This window comes from Puma concolor, chromosome C2 (genome assembly GCF_028749965.1).
Source record: "Puma concolor isolate L17-30 chromosome C2, mPumCon1.1.hap2, whole genome shotgun sequence".
Lineage (NCBI taxonomy): Eukaryota > Metazoa > Chordata > Mammalia > Carnivora > Felidae > Puma > Puma concolor.
In genome coordinates, this window is record NC_141675.1 from 50,138,227 (window position 1) to 50,162,700 (window position 24,474).

General features: G+C 40.4%; 1 protein-coding gene across 7 annotated transcripts in view; it reads right to left on the reverse strand.

Annotated features, from left to right (window-relative positions):
- PLCH1 (phospholipase C eta 1) overlaps positions 1 to 23,279 on the reverse strand; it is a 221,855-nt gene extending 198,576 nt beyond the window's left edge. For 4 of the 7 annotated variants that reach the window (XM_086674570.1, XM_086674569.1, XM_086674572.1 and 1 more), the window contains exon 1: positions 23,022 to 23,278. The gene's annotated coding sequence lies outside the window, so the exon portion shown is untranslated. Of the gene's footprint in view, positions 1 to 23,021 lie in introns of all 7 variants that reach the window. The other 3 variants (XM_086674574.1, XM_086674573.1, XM_086674568.1) reach the window with 2 other exon arrangements.
- Between the last annotated feature and the right edge of the window lie 1,195 nt (positions 23,280 to 24,474).

The following is a 24,474-nucleotide window of genomic DNA, read 5'->3' on the forward strand; positions in this document are numbered from 1 at the left end:
AGTCCGACACTTAACCGACTGAGCCACCCAGGCGCCCCAAGAGAAGTATACTCTTGGCGCTCCTGGGTGGCTGTCTGTTAAGCGTCCAACTTCAGCTCAGGTCATGATCTTGCGGTTTGTGAGTTTGAGCCCCACATCGGGCTCGCCGCTGTTAGCCTGTCAGTGCAGAACCTGCTTCAGATCCTCTGTCTCCCTCTCTTTGCCCCTCCCCTGCTTGTGCTCTCCCCAAAATAAATATATTTATTAAAAAAGATAAGTGTACTCGTCATCCCCATCACCTATTTCACCCATCCCCCAACCTCCTCCCCTCTGGTAACCATCTGTTTGTTCTCTGTAGTTAAGAGTCTCTACAGTTAAGAGTCTGTTTTTTTGTCTCTTTTGTTCTCTGATCATTTGTTTTGTTTCTTAAATTCCACATATGTGTGAAATCATATGGTATTTGTCTTCTCTTTGACTTACTCGCTTAGCTTATTTCGCTTACCGTAACACTCTCTAGCTCGTTCCCCGTTGTTGCGCTTCGTTTTCCTTAAGTAGAGGGATTGGTCTGCTACATGCTGACTGCCTCCTCTACCTCTTTACCTACTGCAACCGCTGCTACTACAGCCCGTTCTCCTTTGACACCCCTCTTCCGTCAAAACTGACGTTCCTACTCCCATTCCTCCCATTCTTTCTTAACAGGATATTATTTGCAAATCCCTTTATGGTTTATACCATATTTCCATTTGTATCCTCTTTTTTTTAAAAAACTGACACTGGGGCTCCTGGGTTGCTCAGTCAGTTAAGCGTCTGACTTCAGTTCAGGGCACCATCTCCCAGTTCGTGAGTTCAAGCCACGCATCCGGCTCTGTGCTGACAGTTCAGAGCCTGGAGCCTGCTTCAGATCCTTGTGTCTCCCTCTCTCTGTCCCTCTCCCCAACTTGTGCTCTCTTTCTCTCTCTCTCTCTCTCAAAAATAAACATTAAAAAAAACCTGACACTTAGAATAGCCCTATGAATCATGGACCATGAAGTATGAGTTCAAAGAAGTTAATAGGAAACAACAGGTTGCAAACCTATGTCCTCTGACACCAAATCCGCTGTCCAGTCCATATCCTCTGTCCAGCAGTGTTCCATCCCTGACACTCAGCTTCCTATGGAAAGAGCCTAGGGCTGTGTTACTCGTGATAGGTAAGACTTATTCTTCTCATTCCCACCCCTCAATCCAACTCCACTAGGGGCCAAAGAAGGGCAGGCGGCAGGAGGCGAGGCCTAAATGAAATGTTACTTCAAAAAAAAAAAAAAAAAATGCATACTTTGTCCCTGCAGCCGAGAGCCTTTGAAGTACACAGATTGGAAGGGATAAGAGTAAAGTGTCAGTTCTCTATCAAATGGTGGGAGGTTTCTTTGCAATGAAATTTGAGTGAACTACTTGGACCAAGTTCAGAAACACCAAGGCCAAATTTTCTAGCCAGCCATTATGTGAAAACTGTTTGAGGAGCTCATGTATTCTCCAAATTGCTAACAACAGTGAAGAACGCTATAGCCAAAAATCAAAATATAATGCATAAACTCTGTTGTCGGAAAGGAATTAATAAGGATTATGGGCAACTCCTCCCTACTATCCCAAACTGTATCTTTATTTATAAGTTAAATTATAAATTAAAATTACAAATTAAAATAGCCCGGAGAAAGCAGAGTTGATTTCCATTAGTAGATACTATAGCATTTAACTTATATGGAGAAGTGATTTTCTTTAAGCCTTGCTGAGAGATAAAAGACATAATTAATAGGCTCTGACAGCATTATTCACAAAACAGTAAGAAACAGGAAGGCATAGGGGAAAAGACCACAAAACTGTCCAGCACCACATGGCCTTTGACAACACATTTGGGAATTTCTGTACCCAGGCATCCCTAGAAGGTCAGAATTCAAGTCAAATCCAGTTGAAAGCTAAGATTTCAAAGAAAGCTTCTCTTCTTGCATTTCTGCACTAATTCTGAGTTACGAGAATTACACAGTGCAGGGATGAGGTTTGAGGGCCATAGCTCTTCTTCCTCTGGACCAAACCCAAACTGATGGCTTTAATGCAGTTCAGAACCCTGGGTGAGGCACGGAGGGCCTGGGCCCCACTCCACTCCTCAGCTGGCAGGTCACTGTCCTGTAGCCATCTCCCACCCCCATTCACAAGCTCCCTCCTCCACTTCCCACAGGTTTTCAAGCACTGCCAAACTGGTTGTCAAAGGGCTCTACAAACAGCCTGATTCCATAGCTAGCCCCCCTCCCCACTATGTACAGAAAGGAAAGAAATAAAAGGGCACTTTGTTCATTTTTTTAGGCTCACAGGGGACACCACTAAACCCTAAGTTCCTGGTGTGTTTTGTTTCTTTACAGCAATCAGGAGCTGAAAATGCTCTGAGCTAGTTGAGCAATGAGCTGCAATGCACCCTCCAAAGACCCATGGATGCTTCATTTAAAAAGGCTGGCTTAAAATATAGTATGTATCCAGCACTTGACAGAGTACCTACCTTTCACGTCACTAATTCCTCTTCTGGAAATACATCAGAAAAAAATAAAGAAATTTTATGTACACATAAAAATGTTCACTGCATCATTTTTCATGACAGAAAAATCAGAACTCTAAATATCCAACTATTGGGTTAGCATTGACGGTCATACACATATTAACAATTGTGTTTGCAAAGACTCTGTAAATGAGTGTGGAATATGATCATGATATCATACTATATGAAAAAAAAGCAGGATATGAAACATCAACTAGGAAAAACAATATTGCATAGAATAATGGATCCTGATCTTAACAAGAAAAAAATACTTCCATGTTTTACCATTAACAGTCATGTCTGTTGTAGGGTCTTTGTAAATTATCATATTTTTTAAAATATTTTTAAATGTTTGTTTATTTTTGAGAGACAGAGCATAAGCGGGGGAGGGGCGGGGAGGAGGGAGTACACAGAATCTGAAGCAGGCTCCAGGCTCCGGACTGTCAGCACAGAGCTCAACGCAGGGTTCAAACCCACGAACTGCGAGATCACGACCTGAGCCAAGGTCGGCCGCTCACCCAACTGAGCCACAGGCGCCTCGTAAATTATCATATTAAGAAAGCTCCCTTCTATTTCAATTTCTTAAAGTTTTTTACACGACATTAAACATTTTAACACACTTTCTCTGCATGTGATATGATCTTTCACCATTAATTTGTTAATATGATGAATTTTCTAATGTTAAATCAACCCTGCAATTCCAGGATGAATCCAATTTGTTCACAATATATTGTCTTTATTTTATTTAGGTTTTGTTTTGTTTTACTTTGAGAGACAGAGCGAGCTGGGGAGGGGCAGAGAGAGAGAGTGAGAGAATCCCAAGCAGGCTCCACACTGCCAGAGCATAGCCTGATGTGGCAACAGACTCCTCGTACTCACAAACCAGGAGATCATGACCCAAGCCAAATTCTACAGTCTGACGGTTAACTAACTGAGCCACCCAGGCACCCGTGTATTGTCTTTTTAATACACTGATGATTTAGCTTGCTCATGTTTTATGATTTTTTCAGGTATATTCCCAAGTTTGGCCTATAATAGTTTCCATTTTTAATATTGTTCTCAAGACTTTTCGCATTGAGACTATAGCTTTATAATATGCATCTCTATTCCCTAGAAGGATTTATGCAAGTCTGAAATTATCTTTTTCTTGAATGTTTGGTAAAACTTGCCCATAAACCCATCTAAGCCTAGACCTTCCTTTACGGAGAAATATTTGGCTACTGGCTTATTTTATTTAAAAAAACAGAATCGGGGAGCCTGGATTAGGATTGAACACTTGATTTCGGCTGGGGTCATGACCTCACAGTTTGTGGATTCAAGCCCCTTGCAGGCTCTGTGCTGACAGAGAGGCATGGTTGGGATTCTCTCTCCCTCTGCCCCTCCACTACTTGCGTGTGTGTGTGTGTGTGTGTGTGTGTGTGTGTGTGTGTGTGTGCGCGCGCGCATGTTTTCTCTCTCTCAAACTTTAAAAAACATAAATAAAATAAAAATTATAGGATGACTTAGCCTTTCTATTTTTTTGAATTTAGTTTTGTTAAGTTATAATTCTTTAGTAACTTACTCTAAGCTTTCAAATGTTTTAGCATAAATTAGCTCATAATATATAGTCTTTTTAGTTCTAAAACATCTGCTTTTCCATTCCTAATACTGTTTATTTGTACTGCTCTCTTCTATGCAAATCAATCTCACATGTTTATCAATATCACTAGCTTTTACAAATGAGCCAAAATTTGTCATTATTAATCCTCTCCATTGACTAACATGAAATTATTACTATTACTCTTTTCTATTTTGAGTCTATATTGCACCTTTTTCAAATTTTCTAACTTCAACATTTAGTTAACTTTCAGGTTTTCTAATATAGGCATTTATACATACATTAGCTGTTTTCCCCAACCCTGAATCTTGACCCACGGTATTCCTCTAGTTAAAAATATTTTCTGGTTTCCATTAGAATTTCTTCTTTGATCCAAAGTTCATTTTGAAATATTTCCATACTTATTCATAGTTATATTTTTGTCAGCATCTAGCTTAATTGCATTGTGGTCACAGATCTGGTCTGGATGATGCCAATTATTTAATAATTATTAAGGCTTGCCTGATGTCAAAGCTTGAAGTCACTTTTTATAAATATTCTATGTGTGTTTGAAAAAAAAATGTGTATTCTGCAGTTTCGAGATAGTGATCTTCACATCTATCAACTCAAACTTATTCAAACTATACTGCTCAAATCTTGTATTTGGTCACTGATCTTTTCCCCACTTTATCAAGTACTAAGGAAATATATTAAAATCTCAGTAGGAATACAGTTGACCTTTGAACAATGTGGGAGTTAAGGGTGTCAACACCCTACACAGTTGAAAATCCATATATAACTTTGACTCCCCCCCAAAACTAATAGCCTGCTGCTGAACTATAGTCTTACAGATAACATAGTCGATTAACACATATTCCGTGTGTTATATGTATTACATAGCGTATTCTTACAATCAAGTAAGCTAAAGAAAAGGTTAACAAAATCATAAAAGAAAATACATTTATAATACTGCACTTACTGAAAAAAATCCGTATGTAGTTGAAACCTGTTCAAGGGTCAACTGTATATGTTTCTCATTACAGTCCTCTCAATTTTTGCTTTATATTGAGCATACAAGTTTACCATTCTGTGCTAAATAGACCAAGTCACTCAAAGAAAGACAAATCTCATATGATTTCACTCATATGTGGAATTTAAGAAACAAAACAAACAAAGGAAAACAAAAGAGACCAACAAAAAAACCAGACTCTTAATTATAGAGAATGGATGGTTACCAGAGGCTAGGGGGGGCGAGGGGGGCGGTGAGTGAAGTAGGTGAAGGGGATTAAGAATATACTTATTGTGATGAGCACTGAGTCATGTAAAGAATTGTGGAGTCACTATGTTGTACACCTGAAACTACTTTAATGCTGTATGTTAACTATACTGCAATTAAAATAAAATTTTAAAAGGTTTATCACTCTGATGAGTTGAAACTTTTTAATATGATCATTTTTGTTGCTGAATATGTTTTCTTGGCATTTAAAGTCAATTTTGCCTGATGTCAATATAGCAAGCTTTCTTTTGGTTTGTAATCACCCATTCATCTTTCTCTATTCCCTATTTAACTTCTCTGTATCCTTATGTTTCAGACATGTCTTTCATAAAGAGTAAATAGTGAATTCATTTTTCATCCAGTGTAACAATCTTTGGTTCCTTCAGATTATACTTACTGATACAATTATATTTATTTCTATACCTTATTTTGTACTTGTTATTTGTCTTACTCATTCTATATCTCTTTTCTCCACTGTTTTGACCTCAAAATTTATTTTTTTCATTTCAATTTTCCCCATTAGCTAGAAAGTTGTTCAGTCTTTTACTGATTTTTAGTTGTTGCCTTAGAAATTTTAACATGCACACTTCACTAACTGAAATCTAAATTTAACCAGTACCTTTAACTTCCTCCAAAACCATGCAGGAACTTTCTAAGATACTAACTCCTTTTACTTCTCCAACGTATGTCATTTATTTTATCTACTTCCCACTGAAGACACTATTATTTTATATAGTATGTGCCTTAACTTACAGTTTTTTCCCTTTCTTTGCTCTTCATCATTTTTTGTTTCTAAGACCTTCCATCTGGGAATAATTTTCCTCTGTCTGAAGTGTACCCTTTGAGTGAGGATCCTCTAGAACAAACTGTAGAATTTCTGTGAAGCCTGCAAAGTCTTTGCTTTCATTTTTTAAAGGTATTGTTAATGGAAATAAACTTATAAACTGACAGTTAATTTCTGTCACTGCAAAAAAGATAGTATTTTTTTGTCTTCCAGCTTCTATTGTTGCACTATCAGGATAATCCATCATATCTTTAAAGATAAACGGCCTCTTCTTTCTGACCTTAAGATCTTCTCTATCTTTTATATTCTACAATTTAATTTTATGTGATTTGACTTCATGATTTATGGGCAGTGATGTTTTTTCTTGGTCCTTGAAATTCTCAGGCATTATCTCTTTAAATGGTGTCTCCCCTCATTTTTTTTCTCCTCTCTTTCTGAAGCTATAACTAGGGGCCTCTGGGTGGCTCAGTCGGTTAAGCGTCTGACTTCAGCTCAGGTCATGAGCTCACAGTTCGTGGGTTCAAGCCCCATGTTGGGCTCTGTGCTGACAGCTCAGAGCCTGGAACCTGCTTCAGATTCTGTGTCTCCCTCTCTCTCTGCCCCTCCCCTGCTCACATTCTCTCTCTCTCTCAAAAATAAATAAACATTAAAAAAATGAAACTATAGCTACACTTATGTTGGATCTGAATTCTCCAACTTCACATTGATTAACCCTTCTTTTGGGTTTTTCATCACTTGCCTCTCTGTATTCCATTGAAAATTTTCTTCAGATGAATCCTTCAGTTGACTATTTCCCTATTCAGCTTGTATTCATCTGTTGTTCAATCCATTCACTGAGTTCTGATTTTCAATTATTCTATATTTTTCAAGTTTTATATCTGGTTCTTTTTCTTTAAAATTTTTTTTTAATGTTTATTTATTTATTTTTGAGAGAGCAAGGAGAGGAAGGGCAGAGAGAGAGGGAGACAGAATCCCAAGTAGGCTCCATACCGTCAGCACAGAGCCCGATGTGGGGCTCAAACCTGCGAACCATGAGAACATGACCTGAGCCAAACCAAGAGTCGGATACTTAACTGACTGAACCACCCCGGCACCCCCTATATCTGGCTCTTTTTCAAAGCAGATTGGTTTAGTCTTTACAGTTTCTTGTTCTCAGCTCACATCTTGTTTTCAGTCTTTTTTTTTTTCTTTTACTATTAAATGACTATTTTCTTTCTAATTGTATTGATAGGGATTCTCTGAAGTCTAGAACAAAATTAGATTCCTCCAAAAGAAAGGGGGAAATTGGCTTCTGTGCAGTATGAGGGACAATTCCAATGCAGGAACTTTTTTTTTTTAAATAGGCTCCACACCCAACATAGGGCTTGAACTCCCAACCCTGAGATTAAGATTTGCATGCTCTACCAACTGACCCAGCCAGATGCTCCATGGGAACCCTTCAAATCAAATTTTCATCTTGAGGTTTTTCTGACTACCTAGTTATTGTGATTCTACATGTGCATCTGTATTAGAGCTGGTTTAGTTTCACAAATTCTCAGCACCAAATATCAAGCATTTGTTCAGAACCATGGTTTTCAATGGGTGAGTTTTCTTATACTCTTAGTTTAAAAGAGAGATGAGTTTTTTCTTTTTTATTCTAATTCAACCTTATATTGAGCAAGACACCTTCTGAATTCCCAGCTTTAAGACCAAAGACTCCCAAAGACCAAAGGACAGATGTCTGCTGTCCCTGTGCCCTCAGGACCATAAAAATAGTCACAAGTCAACAAGTTAAACTGGTTTAGCAAATGTCTTCAAGGAAAAAGCCAGCTTCATTGCAATAGACTTCTCTTCACTTAGCTTTTGTCCTGAATAGTCATTACATTCATACTGGTTCATTGCATCTAAAATACTATTTTATCCAGCATCTTTAAGTTATTTCAGCCAGAGGGTTAGTAAACTATATTACTAGGAACAGAATTCAATCTTGGGAATGCACGTTTAAAGCCACAGAGGCTTGCAGTTTGAAAGCCAAATCAGGATCTGATCTAGCCCAAAAATGTATTAGTTCAGTGCCTGTTGATATTTTAAAACTTCCTATATGCCAGGTATTGTGGTAAATATTTTGTAAATATTGTTTTATTTAATCCTTACAACGATCCTACGGGCTAGGGATTCTTATTATCCCCATTTTACAGAAGCACAGAGATGTTAAGTAATTACCTAAGGTCCACAGCTGTCTAGTGACAACACTAGAATTTACACTTGAAAAAAATCTAACTCCAAAGAACGCACTTTTGTTTTAAAGGTTGCACTCTTAAGATCCATGTAATTTGCTTCTCAATAAATAACGTAAGAGAAGGAAAGAGGGGAAGACTAGGAGAGATAGCATGCACTACTAGATATGATAGAGTCCTGATGAAATCCAGACTCAGCCACTTATAAGCCTTTCCACTTCCCTGTGCTCAGCTCAGGGTTGGCATATTTCCATCATTTTTTATATATTTCTGCATTTTAAAAAAGTGGGCACAAAGGGCTGATTAGAAATGAAGACTGCATTGATAAAACAACACCCAAAGGAATGACTGGTAATTAGATTTCAACTCTCAGTGGCCATTAATCTTGCAATCTAGCCCAATATTAACACCTCTGATTACATTTGAAGACTTTTCCTGGTGAAAACTCTAACAGCAGATTTTTTTTTTATTTTAAAATTCTAATTTTATCCACTATGTGTAGGTCTAACATCCAAAAAACCTTGATTCAGACTAATAGTCTCTAAACCGGAAATTTCCAAACTTTTTAAATATTGAAAATGGACTTCAGAATAGTTCTGCTCCCCATTCCTTCATATATAAGGATGTCCAATATCTAATTTCAGAAAAGGCACTCCCGGGGCGCCTGGGTGGCGCAGTCGGTTAAGCGTCCGACTTCAGCCAGGTCACAATCTCGCAGTCCGTGAGTTCGAGCCCCGCATCGGGCTCTGGGCTGATGGCTCAGAGCCTGGAGCCAGTTTCCGATTCTGTGTCTCCCTCTCTCTCTGCCCCTCACCCATTCATGCTCTGTCTCTCTCTGTCCCAAAAATAAATAAACGTTGAAAAAAAAAATTTTTTTTTAAAAGAAAAGGCACTCCCAGAGAAGGGCAGATCTCCCAGTTCTCCTGAGTTCATCTTACCCTCTTCTTGTGTCCACTTACCCACCCAATAATGATAGAAGGGAGCTCAGTGATCACAGGGAATGTGTTGGGATTCTCATCTTCGCCTGCTGCGTTCCCTACCCCTTCCGCTCAGCAATGATTGTAGCTCCAACAGGAGATCTACTTCAACTGGTCAATTAAAGCTCCAGTCAACATCACCTCTCATTCCCAACGAAACAGCAGGGAAGTTGCTCCCCTTCCTGTGCCCAAAAATAGGAGTCAAGGAGGCTTTAAGGTGCAAAAGGTTGTAACTGTTCGCAATTTACGAATCAAGTAACTCAAGAGTATGTTCTGAGCCATACTATAGGCCCTATAGTTACTGAGGGGATGGAGAGATGCCTAAACATAACACCAGTCATTAAGAAACTAACAATCTGGGGCGCCTGGGTGGCGCAGTCGGTTAAGCGTCCGACTTCAGCTCAGGTCACGATCTCGCGGTCCGTGAGTTCGAGCCCGGCGTCGGGCTCTGGGTTGATGGCTCAGAGCCTGGAGCCTGTTTCCGATTCTGTGTCTCCCTCTCTCTCTGCCCCTCCCCCGTTCATGCTCTGTCTCTCTCTGTCTCCAAAATAAATAAACGTTAAAAAAAAAAAAATTTAAGAAACTAACAATCTAAGGGCACCTGGCTGGCTCAGTTGGTAAGCATGCAACTCTTGATCTTGGGGTCGTGAGTTCAAGCCTCATGTGGACAGCACACATTACTTAAAAAAGAAAAGAAAAGAAACTGACAATCCAGATGGGAAAACAGGGCATACCTAGAAAGAGGAAAGATTGATAAAAAACCTACCCTGGAAAGGGCAGGATATATGAAAGATGGCAAATGAAGCATACTGTAGGAGTCCAAAAAAGGAAAGCAAGTCACTCAGGAAAGAGTGCCTTGGAGGGTGGGATAGTAGAGACAGATCTCAAAGGATCAGTAGGCTTAAAAGAGGGAAGAAGAGGGTGCCTGGCTGGCTCCGTTGGTAGAATATGTGTCTCCTGATTTGGTGGTCTTGAGTTCCAGCCCTACATTGGGCATAGAGCTTACTTTAAAAAAAAAAAAAAAAAAAAAAAAAAAAAAACTTTAAAAAATAATAGTGAAAAACGGTTAGGTGAGAGGGACATCTTAGGAGAAAGGAATCGTATATGCCCAAAATACTGCTCTCAGTTATCGAGGTAAAAATTACTCACATACATTATTAGTATGCTGTTTAATGTAATGTGATACAACAAAGAACATATAAAGAAATTGATAAAAATAACATTTCACCAAGAATGCTTTAAACATAAATTATTCAGAATCTAAGTCTTGAGAAAGACCTCTCTTTAGAAGGATAATAGCAATAAAACATTTTTATAAAGATTTTAGCCTAATGGGGTGCCTGGGTGGCTCAGTTAGTTAAGCATCTGCCTTTGGCTCAGGTCATGATCTCACCCTTCAGGAATTCAAGCCCCACGTCAGGCTCTGTGCTGACAGCTCGGAGCATAGAGCCTGCTTCAGATTCTGTATGTGTGTCTCTCTCTCTGCTCCTCCCCTGCTCATTCTCTCTCTCTCTCTCTCTCTCTCTCTCTCTCTCTCAAAAATAAACATTAAAAAAACATTAAAAGGGAGGGGCACCTGGGTGGCTCAGATGGTTAAGCATCCAACTTCAGCTAGGGTCATGATCTTGCGGTTCGGAAGTTTGAGCCCCATGGCGAGCTCTATGCTGACAGCTTAGAGCCTGGAGTCTGCTTGAGATACTATGTCTCCCTCTCTCTCGGCCTCTTCCCTGCTCATGTGCTCGCTCTCTCTCTCTCTCAAAAATAAAATAAACATTAAATTATTTTTAATTAAAAAAAAAGATTTTAGCCGAAGATAATAGTAATAAAGTTAAAGTTTAGTTTATCTAAAGCCAGCAGAGAAATGATCAACAGAGAGTCCCTGCTATATGCAGACATAGGAATATCAGAAATTGGTCCTCAAAGCAATAGTTACAAAAGTAAATGGGATATTAAACCTGGATTGGTCATAAGAATTCTCAAGCTCAAGAGAGCATAAATACAATCTAGTCAAATATGTTTAAGTTGTGGAAACTCAGCTTTGTTTTTCATGTGCTAAAATTTTAATTCTTTTTGGGGGAGGTACGGCGTGTGGGTGGCTAAGTTGGTTAAGCGTCTGACTCTTGATTTTGGCTCAGGTTATGATCTCAGTTCATAAGTTGAGTTCATAAGTTTCATGACCTCAGTTCATGAAAACGAGCCTGCTGACAGCCTGAAGCCTGCCTTGGATTCTCTCTCTCCTTCTCCCTCTGCCCCTCCCCTGCTCATGCTCTTGCTGTCTCTCTCTCAAAATAGACTTAAAAAATAAAATAAAAAAGCAAAGCAATACCATGGGGCAAAGTCAGTCTTTTCAACAAATTGTGCTAGAAAAGCTGGACATTCACATGTAAAGAAAGGGAACCCAGACACAGACTTTACATCCTTCACAAAAATTAACTTAAAATGAATCACAGATCTAAATGTAAAATGCAAAACTCTAAAAGTCCTAGAAGATAACACAGGAGAAAATTCAGATGACTGACATTTTAGATACAACACCAAAAGCACTGCCCATGAAGGAATCAAGTGATAAGCTGGATTTCATTAAAATTAAGGGGCGCCTGGGTGGCTCAGTTGGTTAAGCGTCCGACTTCGGCTCAGGTCACCATCTCGCGGTCCGTGAGTTCAAGACCCGCGTCGGGCTCTGGGCTGATGGCTCTGAGCCTGGAGCCTGCTTCCGATTCTGTGTCTCCCTCTCTCTCTGCCCCTCCCCCGTTCATGCTCTGTCTCTCTCTGTCTCAAAAATAAATAAAACGTTAAAAAAAAATTTTTTTTAATTAAAAACTTCTGCTCTGTGAAACACAGTGACAAGAGAATGAGAAGACAAGTCACAGACTGGGAGAAAATCTTTGTAAAAGGCACAACTGAAAAAGGACTCTTATCTAAAATATACAAAGAACTCCAAACACAGTAAGAAAATAATCCAATTAAAAATGAGCCAAAAGTCTTCAGAGGCACCTCACCAAAGAAGATATACAGATGATAAATAGGCATATGAAAAGATGTCATTCATCATATATCACCAAGAAATAAAAATTAAAACAATGACGAGGGGCACCTGGGTGGCTCAGTCTGTTAAGCATCCAATTTAACCAGATTTTGGCACAGGTCATTATCCGACAGGTTCATGAGATTGAGCACTGTGTTGGGCTCTTTGCTGACAGTGTGGTGCCTGCATGGGATTGGGATTCTCTCTCCGTCTCTCTCTACCTCGCCCCTGCTCGTTCTCTCCCCCAAAATAAATAAATAAACTTAAAAAAATAAATAAAACAATGATGAGATACCACTACACACCTGTTAGAGGAGCCAAAATCCAGAACACTGACAACACCAAATGCTGGCAAGGATGTGGAGCATGAAACGTTCATTCACTGTTGGTGGAAATGTAATAGGGTAGAGCCACTTGGGAACAGTTTTGGTGGTTTCCTACAAAACTAAGTATAATCTTACCATACAATTTTGCAATCATGTTCCTTGGTATTTACCCGAAAGAATTAAAAACTTATGTTCACAGAGGCACCTGGGCGTCTCAGTCTTTTAAGCATCCAACTGTTGGTTTCAGCTCAGGTCGTGATCTCACAGTTCGTGGCTTGGAGCCCCACGATGGGCACTATGCTAACAGTGTAGAGCCTGCTTGGGATTCTCGCTCTCTCCCCCTAACTAATTCGTGCTCTCAAAATAAATAAACTTAAAAAAAATTTTTTTAATAAAAACTTATGTTCACAGAAAAACCTGCACATAGATGTTCACAGCTGTATTCATAATTGTCAAAACTTGGAAGCAACCACGATGTCCTTCAGTAAGCGAATGGATAAAGAAACTGTGATACATTCAGACAATGGAATATTATCTAGTGCTAAAAAAAACATGCTGTCAAGCTATGAAAGAAAAAAAAAAGCATAGAGGAAACCTAAATGCATACTACTGAGCCAATCTGAAAAGGCTACATATTATAGGATTTCAACCATATGACATCCTGAAAAAGTCAAAACTATGGAGACAGTGAAAACATCAGTGGTTGCCAGAAGTTAAAGGGTGAGGGAGAGATAAACAGGCACAAAACAGGATTTTAACAATAGTGAAAATTCTCTGTACAAATCCATAATGATGGGTACAGGTCATTACACACTTGTCCAAACCCACAGAATGTACAACACCGAGTGAACAGTAAGGTAAATCACGTACTTTAGGTGATAATGATGTGTCAGTGTAGGTCTCATCAATCGTAATCAATGTAACCACTCTGGTGGGGAATGTTGATCATGGTAATGTTGATAATGTGGACAGGCAACGCACACGTGGAGGCAGGAAATATATGAGAAATCTCTGTACCTTCCCTCAGTTTTGCTGTGAACTAAAACTGCTCTAGAGAAATAAAAGTTTTTTGGGGTGCCTGGGTGGCTCAGTCGGTTAAGTGTCTGACTTTGGCTCAGAGGGTCATGATCTTGCGGCTCCTGGATTCGAGACCCACTTCCGGCTCTGTGTTGACAACTCAGAGCCTGGGGCCTATTTCAGATTCCGTGTCTCTCTCTCTCACTCTCCGCCGCTGCCCCCGCCCCCGCCTGCACTCTGTCTCTCTCTCTCAAAAATAAATAAACATTAAAAAAAAGAAAAAAGAAAAGTTTTTTAACAGAGAATTAAGAAGCTCTACATGTTGATACAGAATGATAAAACACATGGTTATAAGAAAAAAAAATGCAAAATCAGGTGGCTGGTGCACTACCACTTTATTTTTATTTTTTTTTTTTTTAAATTTTTTTTTTTTTCAACGTTTATTTATTTTTGGGACAGAGAGAGACAGAGCATGAACAGGGGAGGGGCAGAGAGAGAGGGAGACACAGAATCGGAAACAGGCTCCAGGCTCCGAGCCATCAGCCCAGAGCCTGACGCGGGGCTCGAACTCACGGACCGCGAGATCGTGACCTGGCTGAAGTCGGACGCTTAACCGACTGCGCCACCCAGGCGCCCCACCACTTTATTTTTAAAAGGAGGGAAAAAGCATCCATATGTATTTGCATGTACAGTTCCCCCCTTATCCACACAAGATAGGTTCCAAAACCCCCAGTGGATGCCTAAAATGGTTGATAGTACCGAGCTTTATATGAACTACGTTTTTTTCCCTATACGTACCTATGATGAAGCTTAATTTATAAATCAGGCACGGTAAGCGATTAACAACTACTAAAGTGTACCAATTATGACAGTGTACCGTAAGGAAAGTTATGTATGTAATAAATGTGGTCTCTCTCGCTCTCAAAACACCCTGTACCTACTCACCCTTCTTGTGATGGTGTGAGATGTCAAAACGCCCGCGAAACGAGAGGAAGCGAGGTGAATGACGTAGTGTTAGGCTGCTACTGACCCTCTGATGATTCGTCAGGAGGATCTTTTGTTCCCAGTTACTGAAACTGCGGAAAGCGAAACCGCAGACAAGGTGGGGACTACTATATATATTGTATACATAATTACACATGTGTGTTGTTCTGAAAAAAATACACAAGAAATGAATGATACTGTTGGTCTATTAGAGATATAACTGGATGACTAAGGGACAGAGGTAAGAGAGGATTTTCACTAAATGCCCTTTTAAGTTTTTTAAATTGTTAAGCATGAGAATGTAGGACCTATTCAGCTATTCTTTTCCAGCAAATAAATACACAGCAATAAGAAGAATTTTGTAGACAGATGTACACTTTTTTATTTATTTCACCAAAATGGGATGAGAAACTTAAGAATGTGTTGAGAACTGGTCCTGACTTGAGTTTTTGCTTTTGACTGAAACTTGGACACTAAATAACAGATTTCACATTTCTCTCTTTTGATGAGTGAAAAAAGAAGTTTGTAAACAGTTTGTGTTCACTCTCTTCTAAGACTGTATTTTAATGACTTACCCAGTAAACAGAAAAATACTTCCAATTCGCGACTCATTTAAAACAAAACAAAACACTATGGTTCAGAATAAAACACTTGTATACAAGCTTTTTTTTTTTTTTTTTTTTCAATTTGAGAAGAAAAGATTCCTCTGACAATCACATTCAGACACTGCTCAGGAAAATAAAAGAATAATCACGTTACAGATTTCTCTATGGGGGAAAGTAATGGGCAGGGGACTTTCTAGCCTTTGCTCCATAAACACACTCCCAGTCTTTAGAGAGGTTCAGCTGCTCAGGAGTGGGAAAGTCTGATTTCCACTGGCCCATGGAGTCTGGCTGCAACCAATAGGTGATGTTTTATGAAAGAAAGAAAACAAATCAAAAAACTTCCCCAGCCCTGTTATAGACATTCAGAAGAGTTTAAGAAAACTGCTCTTACATTACTGAATGTGAGGGGTGCCTGGGTGGCTCAGTCAGTTAAGTGTCTGACCCTTGATCTCAGCTCAGGTCTTGATCTCAGGGTTGTGAGTTCAAGCCCCATCTCTTAACAAAAGCAAAACAAAACAAAAAACTAAATGTGAAAAAACAATTACTAAATGTAAACTTTGGTGAGAGTTAAAAAGCTAGTAAGAAAGAATACAAATCAAAACCCCAAAGAGGTATCACCTCACACCTGTCAGAATGGCGAAAATCAAAAACATAAGAAACAACAAATATTGGTGAGGATGTGGAGAAAAAGGAATCCTTGTGCACTGTTGGTGAGAATGCACACTGGTGCAGCCACTGTGGAAAACAGATGGAGGTTCCTCAAAAAATTACAAAGAGAATTACCCTATGATCCAGTAATTCCACTATTGGGTATTTACCCAAAGAATATGAAAATACTAATTAAAAAAGATATATGCACCCCTATGTTTAGGACATTATTTACAATAGCCAAGATATGGAAGCAACCCAAGTGTCCACCCATAGATGAATGGATAAAGAAGAGGCGCTATAGATAGAAAGAGAATAGAATAATATTCAGCCATAATAAAGAATGAAATCTTGCCATTTGCAACAACATGGATGGACCTAGAGGGTAAAATGCTAAGTGAAAAAAGTCAAAGAAACCCAAATACCATATGATTCCACTCATGTGTAGAATTTAAGAAACAAAACAAATGAACAAAGAAAAATGACAAACTAAAAAATAGTCTCTTAAGTGTAGAGAACTGATGGTTACCATAGGGGAGGCGGGATGGGGGATGGATGAAATAGGTGAAGGAGAGTAAGAGGACACTTACCATGATGAGCACTGAGTAATGTATAGAATTGTTGAATCACTACATTATACACCTGCAACTAATATAACTCTATACATTAATTATACTGGAATTACTTCCCAGTCTCCTACTTTTACCACTTAGGAGTCAGGATGTGATTACTTATTCAGTTCTTTATTATTCAAACCCAAGCATTCTTTTTATTTTTTACTTTAATTTTATGTATTGAATTTAAGCTTCAAAATTCAAAAGGCACAAAAGGGTATAAAATGAATAGTTTACCTCGTATCTGTCTCTCAGCAACCAACATTATTAGTTTCTTGTATATTCTTTCAGATATATTCTATATGCATACAAGGAAACCTTACCTTTTTTTTTTTTCTCAACCTTCCCTTTTCTTCTCTTTTACACAAATGGCTACATGGAACCATGTCTTTAAATTGAAATAAAACTCAAAAAACTTTACATAATCTTAACTCCTTATATGAACACATTACTCCTGTCTATAAAGAAATCTCCTTTAAAAAGACAAATTTCTTTTCAACATCTCCCATATCATTCAAAGTTAAGAGAGAGTTGTTTGGAAGAAAGAAAAAAAAAAACGGGTGAGATCTAAAAAACTAAACTGCATACAATTACACAACAAATCAACTCACTGAATTTCTGGTCCAGGATTCTGATTGATCCCTGAAAAAAACTATAGATCTTCAAAGTTCCCACCAAGGGTAGTTTTGCAGAGGCAACATTAACACTCCATGGAAACCTGTTCCGGGGTCCAAAGGCCCCTTCGATGAAATTCAAGAGGGAGAGAAGAGGGAAGTAGGAAGCTAAATTCGAATGTTTGGTTCTTGTGGATTAGCAACAAGGAAGTGAAGGCAGATGAAAAGAAGCCAGGATTGCCTCAGATCAGTTAATCAGTAACACATATGCTAGCACTAGATCCTTCTGCCTTTTAGCGGGAATTGATAATTCATGGGCACCTGAATGTCTGGACAAGTGTGTAAGTCCCTTGTTAAGTTAAGAAGAACCAGCCACAGAGAAAAGAGGCTGCTAGTAGGGTAAGCCACAGATACTCAAGAAGAGGGAAACCTTGGAACCTGCCGGGGTCCTTCCTGTGTAGTACCCAAAGCCAAGACTGATTTCCAAAGTGGAGTCCAGCATCCATTTTCTGAAACCCTCAAACTTCTCTTCCCTGCTAGAGTCAGACATAGGGAGTAAGAAGGGCCAGGAGAGAGGTGTGCTTTTAAAGCATGGTTTGCTACTAAGAACACTAGACCAAATGTCTGCCAGCAATGTCAAGGTTCAACGCAGCTCAGCTGTGTTAAGTGCAGACATTCGTAAGCTTCAGTTTCTGCGTGGGTAAACCAGCCCAGTCCAATCCAGTTTCAATTTCTCAACAACAAAGCAGAGCTGTTTTAGGGGCACCAAAACTCCAGCTTGTTTAGAAATTTTCCTCAACTGGACCACCTGGGTGGCTCACTCGGTTAAACAGCCACTCTTAATTTCAGTTCAGGTCATGATCTCACAGTTCATGAGATCAAGCCCCGTGTCAGGCTCTGCACTGACAGCCTGGAGCCTTCTTGAGTTTCTCTCTCTCCCTCTCTCTCTGCCCCTCCCCAACTTGCATACACACACCCTCCCTCTCTGTCTCTCAAAATAAATAATCTTTAAAAGAAAAAAAGAAATTTTCAGCAACTATCCAAGATAGTTATTATCTAAGTTAGCAATTATCCAAGATAATTCTGATCTCCAATTGGAAAAGCATTACAGGAAGACACCCACTGGTTCATTCCAGCAATGTCTCTCACTACTATTTCAAGAAAATAAGTGGGCAAAGGTTACAGAAGATAAAACTAATATTTAAGTCTTAGGATGCCAGAAAACACACATTAAAACCATGAGGGGTCCTCTTAGACCCGCTGCAATTTGAAAACAATCCAGAAGTGATAAATAAGTGAGCCGCTTTGATGTAGAAAAGCCCCTGCAGAAGAGAAGCTAAACACCACTCACTTCTAAACAAATAGCCAACACAGTTTACAAACAGTCTTGAGTGTTTTTCTGGAACCAGGGCTGAATTTATAACCTCCTAAACTCCACATAGGGAATGCAGCTTCTTCACTCACCAAACAGCTGATTAGAAATGTTTCTACCTGCCTGTACTTTGGATAGAAGAGTTTGAAAAGAAAACCAACCCAGTATTTTTCATAAACTTAGTCTTTGTTTCCCAAGTGGCAACATGATCTGATAGAACACATAGGCTGAAAGACCCAGGCTCAAATTCCAAGTCTGCTCCATGCTGGCTTAGATCTTGGGCAAGAAATGAACCTCTCTGAGCCTCATCAGGGACATGAGAGAATTCCTGCCTCCTGATTATTGTGGGCTTTAAAGAGACACACAGTAAATGTCGAGCCACGTGGTCAGAACACATTAGTATTCATTTTCTCCTTTTCTTGCAGAACACCTTCAAATTTTTACTAAATAACCAGAAAAACTGTTTCCCATTACATTAAATCATAATGATGCCAGAATTCCTCAGACTAAAATAGATAATAATTGAAAAAGCTCTTCTGCATATATGCAAACCATGTGTTCGTATGATATACACATGTGTATAACCAAATATATAATCAAAAGGTACTCACTGTCAATTCTACTCAGTGAAATTAAATCACAGGACATTGCTGTTTATCATTTTATGTCTACAGCTATAGTAACTTCAAGTCTAGAGCAAGGATTTCATATGTGCCTGACCTTGATTTCCTGGAAATAGCAGAATCATTAAAAATCAGAAACTTGGCATCTTCATCCCAATTCTGCCATTTATTAGCCATGTGATTTTAAGAAAATCATTTAGCAACCTTGGGCCCTGGTTTCCTGACTTACATAATGAACATGATAGATTCATCTTTTTCTGCTCTGTAATTTTATGACTAAAATGAGGCACAGGTGCTTAGCTTAGTGCATCCAAAATGCAGTCGGTGAGAATGTTTTTAACTTTGCTATAAAAGTTCTCCTGGTTGTCCCCTCTGCACCCACCCTGTCCTCTTCTACTTTGAAGCACAGAAAACAGAGGCCCTGATGATAATAACACAAAGCTGTGTAAACTTCTTCATGGGCCCTTAAAACGCACTTCTAATTCGGTACACCCTACCACAGCAGTACTGAATTTCTCCTTAAACAAAAATGGTCACGGGTGTCAAAGAGATGTGAGTGAGTGTCCACTGAACTGTGTCTAAATGATTTTCCTTGTGAGGAAAGCCAGCCTGGAATAAGCCCCTACTAGTGAGAAGAGAAAACATGCTTCCCAGGCTGAGGAGGCATTGTTCAAAGTAATGAGTTCTGCACCACTTGGTCCACACTTCACAGCAGAGTCTGATTTTCATAGACAAAGAGCAATAACCAAATGGAGATGCTCTTCAGCAAGATTTTCTGAGCTGATTATTGTTATTAAACTCATGAGGTGGTGGAAAGAAAAAAAAAGGAGACTACAGTCTCCCTAACCTGCTACATTCTCCAAAAGAGGAAGGTTTGTCAACCTTGGTCAGTATTATGCCAGGGGGTTGTCTGTCATAGCTATAATGGATTTCGAGTCTAAACTCACTACAAATGCCTAGAATTATTCCAGCTCAAAAGTCTAAATGTTTAAATGCTCTACTGTATTCCTTTTATCCTTCTATCATAATTTTATCTTTTTTTTTTTTTTTTTTTTTTTTTTTGCCCAGAGAAATAACAGTCATGATCCTTGAAGCATGCAGACCAACACTATTCTTAGAAGGGAGCTGCAGGAGGTTTATTATGTCATGAAACATGGAGCCAGAACAAAGGACTACTGAATCACTCACCTTATCTTCATCTAAGAAACCTGAGAATTACAGGGTTTCCCTGTTCCTCTCAAACTCAGCACTGCACTTGTGAAGACAGCAAGTTGCAGGGCCCAGTCTATACTACAAAAATGTAAAAAAAAAAAAAAAAAAAACAGATGCACACAATGCTTCTCACAATATACTTATCTAAAATACTCAGAAACAATGTTCAGGATTATTTTAAATCAAAGTTTAAACATTTGTTTCTGAATCTAGACATATGATTGCTCAGCACTAAATCAACTGTTCTCCCTAAGAGTAATGTAAGTATTTACTCTGAAAACCTGAAACAGCATTAGAATTATTTCAGAACTCAACTCTGAGTTTATCGAAGGCAGGAATATAGATTGATTTATATGCCTTATATACAGTTTTCAATAAATATTTGTTGACTAAATGAATAAATCTCATTTAATCAAGAGTTTTCCCAGTATATTACATTAGGGCACCTTAACACAAAGCATCAATATTCTATTTTTATAATTCTATCCTTGTAATTATTTAGAAGACTGATTCTAAAAATAAGTTCAATTGATATTGATGATGTAAGAAAATGTATCAAACAGAAGCAGTAACTTTAACAGCTTTTATGCCGAATATGGTGCAGCAATAAATCTTGGCTCTGCCCATCAACCTTCCCTCCCTTTGTCTCCTTCCCAATGCCTGTCCCCAGCCTTCCCCCAAGCACTTGCAATCTCATTATCCCATGATCTGCTAAACTGCAGTTCACCTCCTGGAACCAGCAGAAACACATGTCACTGAGAATTACGGAACTGGAGCCAGTTACAAACCACCAAATAGGGTCACAAAGTATCTGAACCTGAAAATTAAGAGTGTTTCTATTTTTTTTAATTATGAGAAAAGGGGAAAAAACTTAATTGGACAGTTTTGAACATTTGAGCTAGATGGATTGCATAATGTCTAGGCATTTATAATGAATAGGATGGGAGAGATAACTTTAACAGCATGTTATTTGCTAATCAGCTGAAAAGTAATATTATGTTGACTTCATTTGCTGATGGTGGAAGGATATTGTCTGAAAACTTCTACCACTAATAAACATTTGCTACTCTTGAAGGCAAATTGTTTAAAAGTAGGATACAGCAAGACCATACCCCTAGTTCTTCATCTAAAGTATTTTTATGCCACACTTTATTCAGAAAGAGTTACTCCATTTTTAACTTTTACTATTTTAATTTTAACCAATATTTATTTAATAACAACTAGACATATTAATCCTGCAGCCTAGAAAAATGATCAACAAGATTCAGGTCCTTAAGATGTGTACCCTTGCCAAATGCTAACCTGTGTGTAAATAAGTGGGATTTCCTAAAAGGGATAGAAGCTGTGGAGACTCACAATTTCAAGAAAAGGAAAAGGACATTGTTAATGGGAAGCTTGAGAAATCTGACTGGTTCCCAGTAAGGCTTCTTGAAACATTCCCTGCAGATTAACCTCAGAAGTGAACAAAACTGAGGGGCAACTGGAAAAACAATCACCCCTTCTGGGAAAGCTTTTGTTTCTTTTCAGTGGCATTTTACTTCGGTCCATTTTGGAGCTCATCTCCTTCTCATAAACATGCCATAAGGAGGACACAGGTGCTCGGGTTTGCACACACTGCACTAACCACCTGCGCAAAGGAGGCCCAAGTCTGTAACCTTACTGCTCAAGAGCAAGGGTCTGATTGAATTTTTTAATGCCTCACCACCAAGGAAATATATTTTATTTAGTGGGGGTAACAGTTCAGTTACTGCCCCAATGATCAAAATGGTGATGCGAAACGGCGAGGAGGTGGGGGACAGTCTTCTATTTCAGTTTAGTTGGTTATTGTTTTAATGCTGAACTGCTAGTGTAAAAATGAGATCATAAACTCATTCCGAGTTACAAACAAAGAAAAGGAAGAGGAGAGAGGGGGCCGCAGACGCCCAACAGGGGACTGGGCTTAGGGGCGAGCCTGGTGGCATCTCGGACTCGCGGCGCCGTCGCCATGGGAACCCCGCGCAGGCGCAGAGAGCGACGCCGCGCAGCCGAGACTTGCCTCCACCTCCCCGCGCGGCGTCGCTCCGGTGCCCTCGTTTATTCCAGGAAAGGGTAATGGAGTAAATCCTCCTCGCGCTGAGTGTACCCGGCCTTCTCCGGAAAGGTCCTGAGTGGGGTCACCGAGCACAGGAAGAGTCGTGAGACTCCCCAAGAATAATAGCGTACTTTTCCTTTCTGGGAAACGCGGACCTGCTTTCTCCGCGCTGTCGGGAGGTCAGAGTACGGTTCTGGGGACCCCGCGTGTGGGTGAAGCATCCTGCAGCAAAGCTTCGCCCTCCAACGGACGAAACCCCATCCACCGCCACGGGCGACTCGACAAGTCATTTCTGGCGCGGGCACACGCACACCCACGTCTTCTGAATTACGCCCCCCAACCAACCCCCTCCAGGACTAGCCGTGGTCCAGTTCGCGCTGGGGGTTTGGGGGATCCCCACGCACAATACTCACACAGCCCCTTAAAGAGCGCGTCCCGGCCGGGACTGGGAAGAGGAACTTGAGCCACCTGCTCATTTGCACACCTGGTCTGGTGTACCAGTCCTCGTTCTCTTTCCGCCTAGCTCCCCCCAAAGCACTGACCTGCTCAACTTTGAGTGTACGGCAGTTGAAGGATTCCTGGGAGTCCTTGGCACAGGAGCAACCTCCAAAGTGCTGGGGTGGTGAATTGTGGGCCCCTGTGACTTTCAACTCCAAAACCCCGTCGAGGGACGGAAAAGCCCCCCAGAAGCGCACTTCTCCCCACCAGCCAACAGAAAACCCTGAGACGCGCAGGGGAGAGCGGGGCGCCGCCGCCACAACCTGCTTTCTCATTCAAATCCTTACGCTAACACTGGAGCCCCCTCCCTCCCGGCCCCGCAGCTCCTGAGGAAATCAGGAACTGGAGCTGGAGAGAGCGGACTGGAGCTCCCACCTCCTCCAAGGGCCCCAGCCGGCCGGGGGTAAGGGGTCGAGGGCTGGACCTGGACCGCCCCCCACCCCCGGGCGCATGCGCCCTTACGGGGCTCTCAGGGGGCAAGAGCCAGAAGCACTGGGAATAAAGTCTTTTTTTTTTTTTTTTTTTTTCCCCGTAGGTTTCAAAGTTTCTCAAACCCAGGGACAACTCCTGGATTCTCAGTTTGGGGCTGTGTTCCCAAGAGCCTCGGTGGTTGTAGGATAAAGGAGTTTCGAGAAACGAAGTTGGAAGCGAGGAAACAGAATGGGAACGGTTTGCAGCTTGCACCAAAGTAAAAAAGTGTCAGAACCACACCTTAAAAGAAAATCCCAAACCACCCATCTTATGTCACCTTCTCTTACCATTCTAAGAAAATAGCATTTAGTATGCTGTTATAACCAAGGAAATCTGCCTTGAGTAAAGTGCAACTAAGACGAGGAAGAGGGAGTGTAGGTAACCCTCTCTCTGCCTTTATTCCCCCCACCTCCCACCGTCAGTTCTTCCAGATGTTTCTCCTAAACGTTAACGGGACAGTTATTCAATCGATCAGTTTAGTGCCTGGCAGACTCCAGCGGCCACCCGGCAGTAAGAGCTTGGCCAGGGCGGAGGAAAGCTTGCACACAGTAGGTACTCAAATAGTGATGCAAATGATGAAATCTACTGAGTGCAAAGACAGGTGATTGACTCGGTTGGTGCGGCTGCTGGAACGCTGACTACCGCTAGCCTCGGCAGTCACGGGGTGATCCGGTCTCAGGATTCCAGGATTTGCATTTATCAGCCTTCATTCAACCTGCCCTATTGTTAGTTCAAAGCCTGGCTGGGAGGGACTTCTAGACTCTGCTCCTCACTCACCTTCAGTTTAAAATTCTCCACCAATAAGAAGGTCCTAGAAAAGCTGGCAGCATAGGGTTGGCAGGGATTTTCTGGGCTTAGTGACAACATAAACTAAAGTCATTTTCTTTTTCATGCGTGAATTTGCTCAGGAAGTTACAACTGAGCGCTCGAGCTTGGAGAGAAGGGCCGGGCTGCCTGTCCGCTTTGACGGACAGTTAGTGTGGGGGGTGGTAGCACCGTGACCTCTCAGCGCAAGATCTAGGGTTT